The sequence below is a fragment of the Vombatus ursinus genome, unplaced genomic scaffold, assembly GCF_900497805.2.
Source record: "Vombatus ursinus unplaced genomic scaffold, bare-nosed wombat genome assembly UNPS02014825.1, whole genome shotgun sequence".
In the NCBI taxonomy this organism is placed as follows: Eukaryota; Metazoa; Chordata; class Mammalia; order Diprotodontia; family Vombatidae; genus Vombatus; species Vombatus ursinus.
Window position 1 is genome coordinate 9,679,931 of NW_020954603.1, and position 18,265 is coordinate 9,698,195.

The 18,265-nt window shown below is 42.5% G+C and overlaps 1 protein-coding gene across 4 annotated transcripts in view; it reads left to right on the forward strand.

The window, feature by feature from the left end:
* Positions 1 to 4,364: 4,364 nt before the first annotated feature.
* TGFBR3 (transforming growth factor beta receptor 3) overlaps positions 4,365 to 18,265 on the forward strand; it is a 235,195-nt gene continuing 221,294 nt past the window's right edge. Inside the window, exon 1 of one of the 4 annotated variants that reach the window (XM_027838021.1) lies at positions 4,365 to 4,497. The gene's annotated coding sequence lies outside the window, so the exon portion shown is untranslated. Of the gene's footprint in view, positions 4,498 to 4,537; positions 4,647 to 18,265 lie in introns of those variants that run through there. The other 3 variants (XM_027838022.1, XM_027838020.1, XM_027838023.1) reach the window with 3 other exon arrangements.

Genomic DNA, 18,265 nt, shown 5'->3' on the forward strand with positions numbered 1-18,265 from the left:
ACAGTCATTACAAAGCATTTTCCCCCAAAACCTGGGGCATATTTCTACAAATATACATCAGATCAATGAGGGGAAGACTGGATGCAAGCTTAAAGTAGAATGGTATTGAGACAAATGTGTGGGTAGCACAGAGTTGATGTTGTGTAGCATAAATTTGTAGTGGACATAGTCAGGATGGTTGCATGATTTTCCCTACCTTGGTTCAGCAGTATGAATGTAGGAGTGATTGGTGAGAGTGATTCAAGACTGAGGCTTAGTTGGGTATACAGTAAAATGATAAGGGAGTTAAGGATTCAAGAGAGGAAGAATATAAAATTGAATTAGTTCATCAAGGGCTCAAGATGGGGAGAAGAGGAGAGAGTGACTAGTATGGGGGAGATGACTTGGGAGAGAATTGAGGGGTCAAGGGACTGGAAGTCGGTGTGGACAAAAAGTAAGGTTTTTTAAGGGGAGGAAGAGGTGAAAAGCTAATAGATTATGTAAGAGGATTACAGAATTCTTGAATGTGTAGGTGGTATATTTGTGGTTGATGGCAAGATCAAGGGTATGATTGACCATCTTGTGTGTGGCTGAGGTGAGTTGGAGGAGTAGCTCATGGGAGATGAGTGGGTTGAGGAATTGAGTGGTTAGTGTATTTGAGAGAGAATCAATATGTATGTTGAAATCCCTTAGTATGAGGGCAGGAGTTGGGGAAGAAAAAAGGGGAATGACCTGGGGGTCTGTAGACAATAGCTACCAGGACTTTGGTTGGGTGGTAAATGGGAATATCATGAAACTCAAAGAAAGAGAATTTACTGAGTGATGGAGGAAGCGGGAGAGCCCCTTTATTTGGAGGGCCATTTTCAGCTGGGTATTATGCTCTTTCAGCTAGTATATGGACTTTTGGCCTAAGAGGGACAGAAGCTTCTCCACTCCAAACCCCTCTGAGCTTTGTCACCTTTTTTGTAGGGGATGGGAGAAGTCTAACCTCTCCATTCAACAAGCCAGTTCTCTGAATAAGGTCCTCCACACAGGCTTATGTTGATCATTCCTATTTCCATCAAATATACTTCCAAGACTCCCTTTGGGGTCCACCTAAGACAGAGGCTGGAATGTAGTTGGTGCTTTGCTGGCCCCTACAAGTGCAATAGATCCTTCTAATGTTTATTTTGAAACTTTTATTTACATTTAAATGTCTCTTTCTTGAGACACCTTAGTGAAAGTATGACTAGGGCACACAATTACACATGATTTAAGGTGTTTCCCCTAATACTCTGCTACAATTTCTATAGTCTTGCATTTTAAAGGATGTTTTTATTTGTAAGGGATCAGGAAAAGCTTATCATGTGGTTCTAAATTGAGTTGAGGTGGAAACTTTGGATGTGAAAACTTTCCATAAATCCAGGTCAGTAGCCTTAGTTTCTGGTCTTAGAGAATTACCTGGGGAGATTGAATGTTTAAGTGACTTGCATAAGGCCACTGAGCTAACATACGTCAGATGCTGGGCTTGATCGCAGGTTTTCCTGACTTCAATCTATCGCTCACACTGACTCTCCTTCACTCTTCTCACCCTGGAACTTCTCTCAACTCCTGGGGCTTTCTTACCCTGTTCCATCTTCCCACCATGCTGGCCCTTTTTTCTCAGGGGTGAGTTCCTTCTGGGGCCTCTTCATTTTGGGAATTGGGTCCAGTCCTTAATAAATGCTTACTGCCTGCCTTCTCGTGAATATCATGTTATTAATAACTGTCCAAAATCAGAAAAGACTAACTTGAGAGGTAGTGACTTCCCTGTCAGTGGAGGTCTTCAAGTTTATCACTTATTGGTTTGAGATGTTATAGAAGGAATTCATGCTTTGGTAGAGGAGGTGGGCTTCTGAGGTCCCTTCTTACCATCATACCACACTGCTTCTCCTTTACAGGGATGTCATTTCATTAATAATTTCTGGTTCCTTCCTGGAGGGTACATCTCCCCATCCTACTCCCTTCAGCTCTCTTTTTATGTGTTGTCTTTTCGAATTAGAATGTAAGCATCTTGAGGGCAGGGACTGTCTTTCCCTTTTCTTGTATTTGTATCAAGCTTCACTGGCACAGAATATGCCCTTAACACATGTTTCTTGCCTTGCCTTGCTCTGAATGGATTTCTTTGGCAGTGGAGATTCTCAGGTCCATCCCTAATCATCTGAAATGTCGCAGAAAGGATTTATGCTTTAGGTCGGGAGGGGTTGAACCTCTGGGGTCCCTTCCAACTCTAGAGGCTCCTGGGATTCTCTCAGGATAACACCCTGAACTCTAAATGTCACTCACGTGTAAGGCTTCTCCAACGTGCCCTTTCCCCTTCTTTGCTTTCACTCAAGTGTTTCCTTGACAAGCTCCAATACAATTAATAAATCCAAATAGGAGAGTCACCATTCACAACAAATGTTTACATGAAAGAAAGCTCTCCCCTGCTTCCTCTTGAAACCTTCTTTTGACAGCTTGGGGGCATGAAGGTTCATTTCCTATTTTACTAGATAGAAGGAAGGGAGAGGAGGAACTTAAAACACATCCTCTAAAATCTGTAAATATTAAGGGTAGCAAACCATTGTACGATTAATAAGGATTTTTCAAAAACCCCAGTTTTTTAGCATTTTATGGATGGGAATCAAATAGGGAAGAATTTCTCTGTTTGCAAAGGAGGAAGACTGAAAAATGCTTTCTGTTCAGCTCTTACCAAAAACATCTAGTAGTACTTTAAAAACAAAACAGGCACTTTCTGTACCCATCAATACTTAAAAGTCCTAGTCCTGAAGCCCCCCAAATCACGACGTGGACATGAAGAACACCTATGCAAGTTTTATTGACACAGACGTATTTATTTTCCCCTCCTCCCAACAGAATATCAGCTCCTTGAAGACGGGGATTGTTTACTTTACTCTCTGTACTCTCAGTGCCAAGCACAATGCTTGTTACTTACTGGTCACTTAAGAAATGCTTGCTGAATTATTAGAAGTACATCGTATTTGCATATGTGTCTAATAACTGACGTGTCTCCTTAAAGTTTGCAAAACTTTGCATATGTATTTGTGACTCCCCGAGGTTAACTTGGCTGTGGTCACGTAACTGGTAAACGTCGGAGGTAGGATTTGAATCCTCTCCAGGGTGCACTCTGGACCCAAGGCCTGGAGTCCCTGCATTAAGGTAAGTTCCTTACCGGCAGGTCCTGTTTCTTTACTCCCATAGCTTAGCACAGAGCCTGGCATATAGTAAGGGCTCAGTCCGCCACCTGAATTCAGACGCCTTCCAGATTCCTAATCTAACACTCGGTTCACTACACCCTTTGGACACTTGTATTGATACAGGGTGTGTATGGGAGGGACATAAGGGCAGGATTGTTCCATTTCAGTCTTTGTTCCTCTCCTCTCCTTCCCTCTCTCAGCACAGTGTCTGGCACCTAGTAGTTGGCTTCAAAAAAAAGAAAGTATCTGCTGATTGATGGATTCACACCCACCCCCTCCCCGCCCCTATGTCATTCTCAAAAGTACCGTGGGCCAACCTCAAGGTAGGGTACCCAGAGCCGCACAGATTCAATTTCTCTACTTTGCCTTTTGGTTAGCGCGTGAAGAGCTGGGAAACGCTCCCTAGTTGGTCTTAGGAGGCTGAGGGAAGTATCACTGCTCCCTCTCTTTTACCCCCACCCCCACCCCCACTTCGCCGTGGGCAGGGGGGGTGGGGTAGGTGGGAAAGGCTGCTACTGATTTCAGGAAAATTTTTTACTCCAGTTCAATTCTGAAGGCAGAGGGCACAAATACTACCCTCCAAAACAATTCTGAAGGCAGAGGGCACAAATACTACCCCCCAAAAGTTGTAGCAAAGTTGTCTGCAGTTCAGAAGGACCTGGCGTGTGTAAACATATCCTATGGGAGTGGATGTGGGCAAGAGCGTGGGGTTGCCTCGGGGGAGACCCAGGCCGGTGAATCTGATGGTGCAGGCGAGGGAGGGGGGCCAGGAAAACATGCATCCTGAAGCATGCAAAAGTTGTAGCCAAAGTTTGGAGGGATGGGGGTGGGGAACCAAAACCTCCTTGTCTCCCTCGGAAGCTGCTCCCCAACAAAGCCAGTCCCTTGTCTGTGTCCCTCATTCCAGGGCCCGGGTTGACTTTCTCCTTGGGTCTGTCTTCCCCTGCTTTGGCTGCGGGCGCGCTCCCTGGGAGCTCATCCATTAACTCGGGAGGAAGAGGGGGAGGAGAGAAGAGGCGGGGAGGAGGGAGGAGGCAGGAGAGAGGAGGAGCCCCCGTCCCCCTTCGGAGGAGGAGCCCCCGTACCCCCTCGGAGGAGGAGCGCCCTGCCCCCCACCCCGCGCTCTGATTGAGGTGGCGTGTCCCCGTCCGGGCGTGTGCGCTCGGCTCAGCCCCGATGGGGGGACTCGGAGGCTGCGGGGCAGCTGGCGAGGGGCGCTTCTCCGCTCGTGACGAGTGACGCAGGGGCAGTGGCCCATCTAGAGCCCGTCTTCCTGCGCGATTCCCGCGGCTCCCTGTAGGAGGTGAGCGTCCGCAGGCTTGGGCCAGTGGCGTCGTAGCGCTGAGCTGGGAGCGGGCTGCCAGAGGGCTCCCATCGGCTCGGGCTCGGGCTCGGGCTCGGGCTCCGCAGCGTTGCAGCCCCTGGGTCTGGCTTTGACAGATCGGGTCCGAGGTACGTCTCCCCCAGCCTCCTCTCCCTATCCCGAGGCTGCTTGATTCTGGGGGCTCAGCGCGCGCCCCTTCTTCAGGACTCCGGTCTCCTCTTCTCAGCTAGCGAAGCAGCTCCGCGGGTCCCGAGTGCCCGGCGCCTGCATGCTTCAGGACACATAGCCTTCTGACCCCCTAACTTCCTGCACCTTTGGAGTCCCGGTCCTGGATCTCCCCGGAGGTGGCCCCACTCTCTGAGCCCACGCTTGATCCACACTCAGTCCCATCGGGTGTGTTTACACACTCCAGGGTCCTTCCGAACTTGCAATGACAGCGACACCTCAGGGCTTCTCCTGCGTAGCTGGAGCCGGGAAGCGGGGACGCAGCTGTTTGGTGGCGGCTGCAGTTTGCTTTGGGATAGATGCCCCGGGGCTAGGGGTGCAGGCGTGCTCCTTCCATCCACACGCTGCTCTAACTTTTCCTCTCTGCCGTTCTCTCTAACCCCCCGCGGCTGAGCTGGCCACTGCCTCCAGGGAGCATAACTGCGCTGGTGGGAGAAGCTTTTGGGTTCGCGCTTAATTGACATTGTATCCAGCGTCCTTTCCGCTTGAGCTGGCCAACTTCACGAGTCTCCCGCGCTGGCTTTTGGTTTCCTCTGGGGTCGCCCCACTTTGCTCTCCGTCCTTCCAGCTCGTACTTTCTGAGTACATTGCTGTGGACCTTATTAGCTCTCGTTAACCTCCTGGGTTCTGACGTTTGGCTCTTTGTATCATCAGTTCTGTGCCCTTGATCATTTGATCAGCCCAGATTTGAAAACAATTAGGATATATTGCGAGAAGAGGACTCAGCTGACTTCCAGGTCCACAAACTGAAGAGAGCCAAGCTCTCTTCTCTGTGTAGCTAATCATTTAGGAAGAGTGGAACCGATGCATTTGATGTCCACAGAATTTGCTGTAAAATGAGAGAGCTCCACCTGGTTTCCAGGGTTGTAGTTAGTGCCTGCCATGAAGGAAAGGAATCCTATCTTCTTCAGAGTATCATTTATACAGGAGTAGAAAGTAAAAATAATCACAGCAATAATAAGTCAAATTCATATAGCATTCTAAGGTTTGCAAAGTGTTTTGCAAGGAAATGAGGAAAGTCTGGACAGCACTTTTTTTCTTTAACCCAGTGTTTAATGTGGTCTCTTGTTATCCCTACTGATGATTTTCTTGAGTTGAGATTTCTGGCTGCAACCAACTTTTAGAGTGAACCTACTTTTTGGGCTAAGGATTGATCATTAATAATACGGGGTAGAGCACGAAAAGTTCATGCACCGTGGTTATCATCAGCTTTCACATTTAAAATAGTAATCCTTAAAGCTGGATGGGGTACCTGCAACTTTCCCTCTCTGGAGCAATTAAAAAGTAGTTAAACTTGCAATTAAAACGTAGTTAAACTTTTAGGTGAGGTACTCCTGAAAGGGCCAGAGCAGCACTTTGGGGTCTCTCTGCCTTGACCCACTCAGAAGAATATGGGCAAAATGATAATACAATGAATTCTCTTTGCGTTTCCTTAATAACGTAGTTTTCATAATTAGTATCTTTCATTAGTTCTCCAGACATTGTTGATCAGCATTATTTGGCTTCCTTAGGAAACAGCTTGAGGTTGGCACAAGAGGCAGGGAAATAATTCTTACCCCCTTATGGGCTATTAAAATAAAATTGATTTCATGCCTTTCTGTTAGCAATATCCTTTCAGCTATGTCTCAGAGTCCTCAACTTTTGGCTTTCATTCTGCATTGTTTAGCATTTCAAGGTTTCAGCATTTTTTTTCCCTTTTTAATTTGAGTCTTTGTCATTTGTCAGCCTTAATTTTTCCTGTTTTTATGAGATCTGACATTAACTGACTGCTCTTAAAAACACCCCAGCAATTGTAGTTTCAGTGACTATCTTCTTGTGAAACAAGCCCCCCAAACCAGACTTATTTGTGTTAGCAACCCCAAAGCTAAACTGTGGGGAATTGCGATTGTTATGTTGAATGATATCCAGCAGGGGGAGTATAATATACTCCAGAAGTAGAAGGTGTAGAAACTAATTATTACTGGGTATCAAAGGTTTCAAAAGCTAAAAACATGGGGCTTTATCTCATGGCTAACACAAGGTTGCTTTATGGACCTGCAACCCAAAAAGTCGAGGATAAAGGGTCTTGGACCTCAAACCTCACTGAAAGAAGACAATAAACACTTCCAGGGCAGGCATTATTATCTGAAAAATACATTTTTAATGATATCTTTAATTTTTACAATACGTACATTTCCTATTGTAGCCATCCCTTATAACAAAGAATTTATTATATATTTTTACATATTGATTACACTTTCAATACTTCTAATGGACCTAAGATATAATAGAATACTAATTATTAATTGTTATTAATAATATTAATAGCCAACATTTATATAGTGCCAGGCACTTTGCTAAGTACTTTACAGACATCTCATTTGGTCCTGACAACAACTCTGGGAGCTATTTGTTATTCTTATTTTACAGATGAGGAAACTGAGATAAATGGAATGACTTGCCCAAGGACACATAGCTAGTATCTGAGGTCAGATTTGAATTCAGATCTTTTTTGATTCCAGGCTCAGTTCTTTATCCATTACACCTCCCAGCTGCCTCCATTCACCAAAAGGTGAATAGTTTTAGTTGATAGATGCTTTTCTAAAAAAAAAAAAGTTATGCGTAAATAGATCCAGAGCTATTATTTCACTATTATTGTGACTTCTTGGTGAAGAAACTATTTTGACTAATGCAAATGTGCCAGTTATGTCTTAAGGGAGTTGCTCGTGGGTACTGAGTAATTAAATAACTTGTCCAGCCTCACTTTGCCAGTATTACCTGTCAGAGATGGGACTTAGACCCAGGTCTTCCTGATTCTGGTACTCTCGGCTATGCCAGGCTGCATGGAAGTGATTTTCTGTAGCTGCGGTCATGGCTTAGATACATCAGGGGAGTTTCTGCTCTAAAGGAATCTTACTACAAATCCTTTTGTAAAGCAAACGTCGTTATTCATGTAAATCCTGATGTTCATATGTTAGGTAATGTAAGATACAGCCATAATTCCAATGCTTATCTTAGGTCACATTCTAAATGTTGGCAAATTCCACTATTATTTATAATGATCTCTAAAGAATTCACAGCAGGCATATTCCAGCTGAGTTGACTGACACGGTTGCTTTCTACAGGAAAGTTACAGTTAGGTTGTGTGTGTGTGTGTGTGTGTCTGTGTGAGTGTGTGTTTCTGTACATACAGCTTCAGTAATTCAAGGATCTGGGCTCATGCAGATCACAGCCGTTCTACTCCTTAGTTGACTGTTTTCATGAATTCTGTGACCAGAAAGAAAAAAAAAAAGCTACCATCTAGTGACTAATCCTCCGGTAATGAGCCCTCTGACACTTAGCTAAGCTGGCTGGCTCAAAGATAATAGTAATTTTATTGTTGAGTTGTGTTCTACTCTTCTTGGCAAAAATACTGGAGTGGTTTGTCATTTCCTTCTCCAGCTCATTTTATAGATGAGGAAACTGAGGCAAACAGGGTTATGTGACTTGCCCAGGGTCACACAGGTAGTAAGAGTCTGAGGCTGGCTTTGAACTCAGGTTTTCCTGACTCTAGGCCTGGCACTGTATCCACTGTGCCACCCAGCTGCCCAATGCCACTATTATTGCCTATTAAGCTGTGTCAAGGAGTACCAAGGATAACATACCATTCTTAATCTCTTAGAAAATATGCAGAAATTAGACTCCTAGGGGGTGCATTGCATGGACTATCTGACCTTGAGTCAGGAAGACCTGAGTTCCAATCTTTCATCAGTCTTAATAGCAGTGTCATTCTGGGAAGGTCACCTAACCGAAGCCTAGGTTCCTTCCCTGTAGAACAGGGATAACAATGGCTCCTATCTCAATCTTCAATATGTGTGTATGTGTGTGCACATATATCTATGCATATGTCTATCCCTCCCTCCTTCTCTGTCTCCCTGTCTCTGTCTCTAACCTGCCTACAGTTTTCTAGGCGACTGTCCTTGCTTCTTTCTGAAATTCTCAATTGCTTTTGAGTTTGATTCATTCACCAAGTGAAAGTCAAGTGGCCAGGACTTCCACTATGAATTTGCATTAAAACAACCAGATCAGTTTCTTCTCTTTCCAAAAATGTCTTAGGCCCACACTTTAAAAATGGAATTTCGTTAGGCGTTCAACTCCACAGAGTCTTAGTTAACCAGAGTAGTTTTGCTTGCCAAAGGGGTCAGGATTCCTTGCTTAGTTTGACATCCAGTGGCTTTCTTTCCCCATGCTATGGGGGGAGGGGAGCTGGGGGTTGCGGGAAAATCGGTGCAAGAACCTGGCAGGGCTGGGATGCTTGAAGGAGAAATTAGGAAATCAATCCTCCCACTAGCTGGGAGATACCTAGGGCTTAATCTTGCTCTCCTGACGAGAGGGCTTGGTGGTATCTTATAAAAGGGAGGTGTTAATTAGCCAATTTTACAAGGTAAGTAGCTTTGACTGCCTGCATTTTGGAGGTCAGAGTTTAGGTCTATGAGCTGATGAGGTAAGAGGAAGATTTAAATGTCTCCTCCATGGGCAGGGAAGTGATTCGTCATGACTTCTTTAGAACCAAAGTGATTACCAATTTCCAGGACTCATAAATCAAGGGAAGGTTCAGAATTCTAGTTTAAACACATCAGACAGGTCAGCTGGAAAACCCAAGGATTCCCAGTAGATATTAGCGGCACTGCTTTCGTATTTGTGCCCAAGAATGACTGCTGATTTCCGATTAATAAAGTATTTGAGAATATATTTTGTAATCATAGCAGACTCTACTCCTTGTTTGTTATTGGATCAGGCATTCATCAATTCTAATCTCATTAGTTAATGGGGATCCCCACTTTTTAAAATTATATCTTTAACAATTAGGTTTTTTTTCTTCTTGAAATTCTTTGATACTTGTCCACCAGAAGTGTTTTTAAAAACAAGGCTTGGAAGGAGGAAACATCACTTTCATCCAAACTGGTCAAAAGAGGGCAGAACACACACACACACACACACACACACACACACACACACACACACAGATGTAGAAATTTGTTGGACTCAAGCCTACAGATAGGTTGTTAATTTAAAGAATGAGAACAGAGAAAAGGGGGTGGTGATGCTACAGATGTGGATGCTGCGTGCACTTTCAGATGAAATTACTGAATGATTAGTTAACAGTTTGACTTTGTTGCAAGATATCTCTTATGAAGCTGGAGTCATCTGTAAATATCCATAAAGTAAAAACAAAACTGACCAATAAAATCTAGATTTTGGGAAAAAGGCATTGGAAAATGCCTTTAAGATTGTTAAGTACCTTTTGAAATGTGTCTAACAGATGAGACTGAAAAACTTGCAAGCTGCGGAATTGCAAGATGGTCATGGGCTGACCCTCTATTTAGTTCCTTCCAATGTGGAGGAGGATGTACTTCTGCCTGGCTGGGACAAATTCAGGGGTGCTTTTATGGCTTTGGGAAAGAAGTCCAGTTACCAAGGGGCTACTTACCAAGACAGAACTACTGATTCCCTAACTGGAGTAGACCTTATTCTTCTCTACAGGACCCTATCCTCCCTCATATTATCTTACCCTCTCCCCACACCGGGAGCATCATCCAATCACCATTAACCTTGTGGTTTAAGGAACCTTCCCTGAGCATGGAAGTGCACTAACCCCCTCACACGTGCACAATGACCCCCGAGTTTGACCAAGAGTAGCCCAAGTGATGACAACAGGGCAAAAATAAACCTCCTTGGAAAAAGCTACCTGCCTCCTTACCTCCCCAGAAGCCCCATAAAAGGAAAACCACACCCCGTTCCTCCCCCAGGGAGAGACTTCAAACCTGCCTCAGGTTCCTCAGAAATCCACTACCCTGGGTCCATATAAACCTAAGTCCTAGGCCCTCTCCATGACCAACCAGTATCCCCAGCTGCTTGGTTTCCTTTGCTTTTACTACAATAAAGCCCTGCTTTGAAGGACTCTGGCCTTGGTATTCTTACTGACTCCAAACCAGGTCTCCCACTGCACTAAGGACATCTTGACATACTCAGTGAGAGAATTACTCCCAGGACCGGAGCCTTGCCCATCTGATGGGATGTTCCTGATGAGCTCTTTTTATAGCTGAACTATGACAACATGGCTCTGTAGGTCTCTCTGGAACAGTCCTGCATCTATTTCCTGGTCACTCTCCAATTCTAGATTTCTTGTTTTCTTTTTGATTAAAGAGCTCCTTTTAATCACTTGGCTTTTTTTTTTTTTTAAAGCACTCCGAAAGTTTTATTTTCACTTAAATGCAAAGCCCTAGTTAAAGATTTAAAGTCATTTGAAAAGAATTATGATCAGTAATTTTGATCACTGCTGAACAGGGAGAGAAATCAATTTGAAGGGAATTTAAGAAAACAGTCATTAGTCGTTTCTGAGAAAGGCCTCTGGGCTCCACTTGGGAAGTTTTCTGCATCTTAGAGTAGTGTACAACTCACTTGCTTAAGAAACATTCAGGAAAATTTTTTTGGCAAGAATGTTTGTATTTATGTGTCTTTTATGCTGAAAACTCCTCAAATGACCTTAAACGGTTTTTAGTAGCTATCAATAGGTAGTGACAATATGCCGTAGTAGATAGTCAACCTCAAAGCCGTGTAACCTGGGTTCAAATCCTGTCTCTGATTTTGACTTGCTGGCTATGTGGCTGTGGGCAAATCACTTCTCAGTGGTCTGCCATCTCTAGGGCAGGGGAGGAGGGAAGAAAAAAAGGAAAAAAAAAAGAAATGTACTTTATAACTTTATTATATATTTAAAAGGAATAGTAAGTTGTATGTAACAGATTTGCAATTTCATGTGCAATCATGTTTTTTCTACTATATTATGGAAATGCTTGATTTATTTCATAAAAGTAAAGTGAATTTAAAAAAATTTAAATCAGTTAATTAAATTAATTTAAATTGAAAAATTAAAAAAAATTTAAAAAAAGAAAAGAAAGATGTTAAGTTGTAGAAAAGTGCCAATTGTCATTGGTCAAGGGAATTTTGTCCCCTTAAAGTTCCCTATACTAATGAAATTACATCTCTGGTCACCATCCATAAAATGTGGAATATAGTTTATTATGATTAAGTAGTGTGAAATAGTTTAATAACAATTATATTCACAGTTCATGCCCAAGTGCTGTGTTTCTATGTGTTCTAACCCTTATTTTTTTACTCCGTAGCATACTTCCAGATGCTTTACAAATATCTCATTTGATCCCCATAACAACCCTGGGAGGTAGCTGCCGTTATTATCCCAATTTACAGCTGAGGAAACTTAGGCAAACAGGTTAAGGGACTTTCCCGCATTCACATAACTAGCAGACATTGGAGGGCAGATTTGAACTCATGACTCCATCTATTAGGATAACTGACTCTAGACAGGCTCTGGATCTTATTTCCCTTATCCATTAAATGAAGGGTTTGAATAAACTGGTCCATACAATCCCTTTCATCTCTAAATCTATAGTATATGAAGTGTCAGAGGTGGGGTTTGTTTGCCAAGGTTTCCTCAGATTCAAGAGTCCCCCTCATTAAAATGAAGACCTAGCAGCATTTTCTGCATCTTTTGTATCTTTTTTTCCATTTGGCCAATTCTACTTTTAAAGGAGTTCTTTTCTTCAGTGAATTTTTATGCTTCTTTTACCATTAGGCCAATTCTGTTTTTTAAGGTATTATTTTCTTCAGTACTTTTTGGTACCTCTTTTACCAAGCTGTTAATTTTCTTTTCATAATTTTCTTGCATCACCCTCATTTCTTTTCTCTAATTTTCTTCTACCATTTTTTCCTCTTTTTTTGAAACTCTTCCAGGAATTCTTACTGGCCTTGGGTCAAATTAGCATTTTATTTTGAGCCTTTGCTTATAACTGTTTTTGCCTTGTTATCTTTCTCTAAGTTTATTTCTTAGACTTCATAGTAACTTTTTATGATCGAGTTCTTTTTTTTATTGTTGTTGTTGTTTGCTCATTTTCCCCATCTCAGCTCACCTGGGGATGGGGAGGCACTATGCCAAGCTTCAGGCTTTTTTGTGCTGCTATTTTCGGAGCTAGTTCTGGGAGTCTGTAAATTGTTGATGTTTTCAAGGTGGTGTTATCCTGGGATAGGTGCGGTCACTGTTTTCCTGGTCTGGGCTCTGTTTTTTATGCAGGAAGGCCTCAGCTCCCCAGCAGCCACAGGTACTGGTGCTCCTTTCCACCCTGGAATTATGACCCAGAAATGCTTATGAGCAATAGAGTTGCCAATCAGCACCAGCTGTACCCAGTACCTGTCTATACCACTGGTTCTCCTGCCTTGCTCTGGGCCTGTGCCCACCCTGGTTTTATAGATATCTCCTGCAGACCTTCTAAGTTGTTTTATGCTAAAATAAAGTCTCCCCCTGACCTTTTTTTTGGCTCTGCTGCACCAAAATTTGATTTGGGGTGTTATTTTAAAGTTGTTTGGAGAGGAATATTGGGAGAATTCAGCTGGATCCTGGCCTGTATTCCCAATATTTGTTAATTGATTGAAGGTTCTCTAGGGTTGTAGGGGGAGGACATTAGGAAAAAAGATGGACATTAATTTCAGAACCTGTTCTTCCTCTTGGTCGATGGAATGGCACTGATAGAGTGGGATTGAGGTAGATAGGTGAGTGATCTGCTATAGCTGGAGCTTGGGTTTGAGGGTAGAAAAGCATTTATGCGTCCGTCCTTTGGTGAGGGCTATTTCATGTCATTGGTCCATGCTGAAGGTCATGTTTCCGATTGGAAGATTACAAGTTCAGCATTTGCAAAATCATACGTGAGAGTTGATCGACTTCTGAAAAAAAAAGAGCCCTTCCTCGTGGGTTCTCATCCTTGAACATTCTGTGTAGCTGTAATCAAGCAAAGACCGTGGATTTGGAAGGCTATCACATGTATAATAAAAATAAAATTGCTGGCCTTCTCGAGGGGGAGGGATGGAAAGGAGGGAGAGAATTTGGAATTCAACATTTTAAAAACGATTGTTAAAATTTGTTTTACAGGTAATTGAGAAATATTTAATGAAATAAATAAAAACAATTAAAAAAGAGATTTGGAAGTGAGCTTTTGGCTGTGTTGATGGATGTGCCTAAATGGATGAGGTGGGGTTCTTTCATAATCTGGTTGATTTTCTATATCTTATACTGTTTTGGTCATTGGAGATTGAAAGAATACGTCGGGTCATTTTGCAAATGAGTAGATTCTCTTTTGTATGGTCTTTCAGTCATTAATATCCTGACTAATTGATGCTTTTGAAGTGGTGAAATATTCTTCTGACTGAGTACCCGGGTTCAAATCCCACCTCAGATACTTATTAGCTGTGTGACTTAAGGAAAGTCATGTAACCTCTCTGTGCCTCAGTTTCCTCATTTGTAAAATGAGGAGGTAATGCTTCCTTTTCCAGCTCAGAATCTGTAAATACAGAATTTCATTTTACAGGTAACTATAGGTTGTTAAGAAGATAAATTTATTTGAGGCAAAATATTTGGAATAAGTGCTTCAAAGCTTCCTGTACAAGTGATAAATCAGATACTTTGATGGTATATACTCAATATTGGCACTGGTTCTCTGCTAGGTGGATGCCTTTCCCCCCCTCCTTTGTGTGTCTCTTAATAACAGGTATCTCATTTTGTTAAATTAAACTCTGTGTAATTGACCATCAGGCAGACACTTGTTTTCAAATATATGAAGAGGAAGTCATCTGGAAGAGAGATTTGATTTATCCTGGAAGGTGCCAAAGGGCAGAGCTGAGCCTGTGCTGTTGCTAGGAGGCAGATTTTGACTTGGTATAAAGAACTTTCTAATAACTGGAATTGCCCTCTAGTGGAGTGATTTGCCTTGTAAGGGATAAGGTTCTTCATCCCTGGAGCACAGGCTGGCTGAGCATCACGGGTTGTTCCAGGCACGGTTCTTGCCAAGGACGGAAGGATGGCTTAGAAGGATCCTTTTCTATTCTATGAATTGATGAGTAAAATTAAACCCACCTTTGAGGGGAAGCACCTCTCACTCATACATTTTGTTTTGTTACAGTCTTCTCTTTATGTGTGGGAGAAGTTTCTGAACTCCTTAATGTATATATTTAGTATTGCTGATTTGCATTTTTCGACAAAGTTCCCAGGCAAATGGTGAAGTTGTAATTAATAAGCTTAGTATGCCTTTTCCTTTGGTTTTCTTGAATTTTAAATGGCATTTGCTTTGTTGTTGTTGTTCAGTCATTTCGCTTGTGTCTGACTCTTTGTGGTCCTTCTGGAATTCCCTTGGTAGAGATACTGGAGTGGTTTGCCATTTCCTTCTCCAGCTCCTTTTACAGCTGAGGAACTGAGGCAACAGGGGTAAGTGACTTGCCCAGGGTCACGCAGTTAAGCAGTGTCTGAGGCTGGATTTGAACTCATGAAGATGAGTCTTCCTGAGTCTAAACCCAGTCCTCTAGGCACTAGGCACTATGGCACTACCTACTTGCCCATGTTATCGGTCACTTGCCTTTTTTTCTGTATCCATGGTGAATCAAGAAAAAAACCCAAACAAATGTATAATTCCACAAAATAGAATATCAGTCCATTTTCCCAATTAAGTCAAAATTAGGCTTTACTTCTCATTATTCATCATTATCAAATAACATTTACTAAGATTTCCTTGAGCAGACCACACGCATTGAAGGGCATCCCTGCATATTGGTATGACATCTTGGACCTGGAGCCAGGAAATCCCACTTCTGACACTTACAAGCAAAGTGACCCTGGGCAAATCACTTCACTTCTCAGAGACTCAGTTTTCTCATCTATAAAATGAGGGTGCTGGACTAGTTGGTTTCTGAACTCCCTTCCAGCCCTAAGTCTGTGAGCCTATCGTAACAGTAGTCAGCCTTCATGCAGCACTTTAAGGCTGGAATGGTACATTGTGTGTATTAGCTCACAGCTGATCTTCATAACAGCTCTGGGAGACAGATGCTATTAATATCTCCATTTTATAATTGAAGAAACTGAGGCTGAGAGAAATTAAATGACTTTCTTAGGATCACCCAGCTAGTTAGTGCCCAAGGCTGAATTTGAACTCAGTTTCTTCCTGATGCCAGGTAAATTAAATGCTGTTTAATTAATTCCTACCTTTTCCTCTCTCTTTGCTATCTCCTTTTTTTTTTGTCAAAAAAAAAATCCTACATATTTAATTGTTTGTTTCCTTAATGTGTCCTTCTTTTCTTCCCTTCCTCCCCTAAAAACTAATTAGCAGCCTAGTATGTGGGCATTTTCCTCTATCCACTAATGCCCATGGGGGTGACCCAAGGCTGCCCAGGGCAGTGTAGGCAGAGTGTAAGTTCCTGATGGTACTTCCAGGTGACCAATGGAGTTTCTTATCATGTGACTACAAGCTTAGCCCAGTTCATAGAGTCTTATCGCCAAGCCGGCCTCAGCAGCAACATTTATTAAATCAGTTCCTGTATGTGTGGGCTGCCTTAGGTTGGTAAAAACTCGGGGTGAGATTTTTTTCCTTCTTTTTGTCCATACCTGTGATTTCATCTACCATTGTGGCAGGTAGGCAACCTGACCTAACTTGATCTTAGAGAGAGCCCTGGGGCACTCACCAGCTTACTCCTAGCCAGTATGGATCAGAAGCAGTATAAGACCCCAGCCTTTCCTGTCTCCAAGGCCAGCCCTCTCTCTGCCCCGCCAAACCGCCTTTCACTGGGAGAGGTAGACAGGGACAGATCAGACGCAGTCCTTGCCCTCAGGAGTTTACAGTTCTTTGACGTGTATCGTTTTCTTAGCTAACACAGTATCATCTAACCGCAAAAGTGCTTGGACTCAAGTCTTAAATATCTTGGACTGTAGGTTGTTGACCAATAGAGGGATTTTCAGCAATCATGTTGTTACCTAAATCATTGAAAACAGGGTATAGTATTCCATCCAAGACAGGCGGTACTGTTGGTAGCAGCACTTTCAAATTGAACATGGACAAGCAATGACAAAAGTGTGGTTTAGCTCCCCAATAATTTTGAGAGACTATAATAAGTCATGAAAAGGAGATGCCTGTTGGCACCATTATAGGTGTGTCTGTCTTAATATTGCCTCTTTTTCAGTTAATCTCCTTTGGGGGTAGGCGTATGGTTAAGAGGCTTGGTTAAATAAAGCTAGAAGAGGAATATGATTTATATTAAGGTATTGAACTTGGCAGGTATCGTAGTGGTGAAGACATTGCACTCCAAAGCCAGGAAGAGGCCACCTGTTTCTAATTACATATCACAGAAAAGTGGGGCAAGCCAAGGAAAGTGATCATTTTGGGGTTGGAGTTTTGGAGGAAGGAGTCTTGGGGAGAAAGGGTCATAGATAGACTTTCAGAAAAATTGACATTGGCTTTTAGATTGGGCTCAAAGTCTTAAGTGTTGGCAATGCTTTTCTTATTTTAAGGCTTGGAGGGAATCTTCTGTTCTGTTTTTGTTATTTCTCAGATAGCAAACAGAAAAACCGTTTCGCAGTTTTTGCCCAGTCCTAAGGAGTTGAGTTTCAGGCAACAGTCAACAAGCATTTATTAAGTACTTACTGTGTGCCAGGCACTGTGTAATCTGTGTGTCCCCACTTGTGGATCTGAAAAGAGGCGGAAGAATTTTAAAATCTTCCCCCATCTTGTAACCACTTATCGTGTAGCTGGAGATGCAGTGAATGGTCCTCAAGTCAAGAAGACCTGAATTCAAATCCAGCCTCAGATATTTACAAGCTGTGTAACCTGGAAAAGTCATTTAACCTCTGTCTGCCTTAGTTTCCTCATCTGTAAAGTGGGGATAACAATAGCACATACCTCCCTGGGTTGTTATGAAGATAAGATGAGATCATATTTGTAAAGTGCTTTGCAAACCTTAAAACCTTATTCATCATCATCATCTTCATCCATATCATCATCATCTTCATCTTCACCATCATCATCACCATCATGTTTCCCTTCACACTATCTCTTGAATCTGTCCTTTCCTCTCTATTACAATGGTTACCAATCCGATTTCTAGACTTCATCACCTCTTGCCTAGACGGTAGTTTCAGTCCTGTCCTATTTCTAGTCTGTCCTCTGCACAACTGCTAAAATAATCTCCCTAAAGTATAAGTCTAATCCTATCATTCTTTGCTGCTTATTGACTGTCTGAGGCTTCCACTTGTCTCTAGAATAAAATACAAATTCTTCAGCTTTATTTCTTCTTATTAGCTTATTATTTTTTCAGTGAATAAAAATCTAATTTCCCTCATTTCCCTCCATAATAAAAAAAGAAACACAACCCTTGTAGCATCTCAGCATGCCTTCTAAGCTGCATCTAGACTACTTTTCTAAGCATATCGTATATCCCTTCTTCATTCTGTATTACAGCCAAATGAACTATTCTGCAGATTTGTTTGTTTTTCAATCATGTCTGACTCTTTGTGACCCCATTTGGGGTTTTCTTGGTAAAGATACTGGAGTGGCTTGACATTTCCTTTCGAGCTTATTTTATAGACGAGAAAACTGAGCCAAACAGAGTGAAGTGACTTGCCTAGGGTCACACAGCTAGTAAGTCTCTGAGGCTGTATTTGAACTCAGGTCTTTCT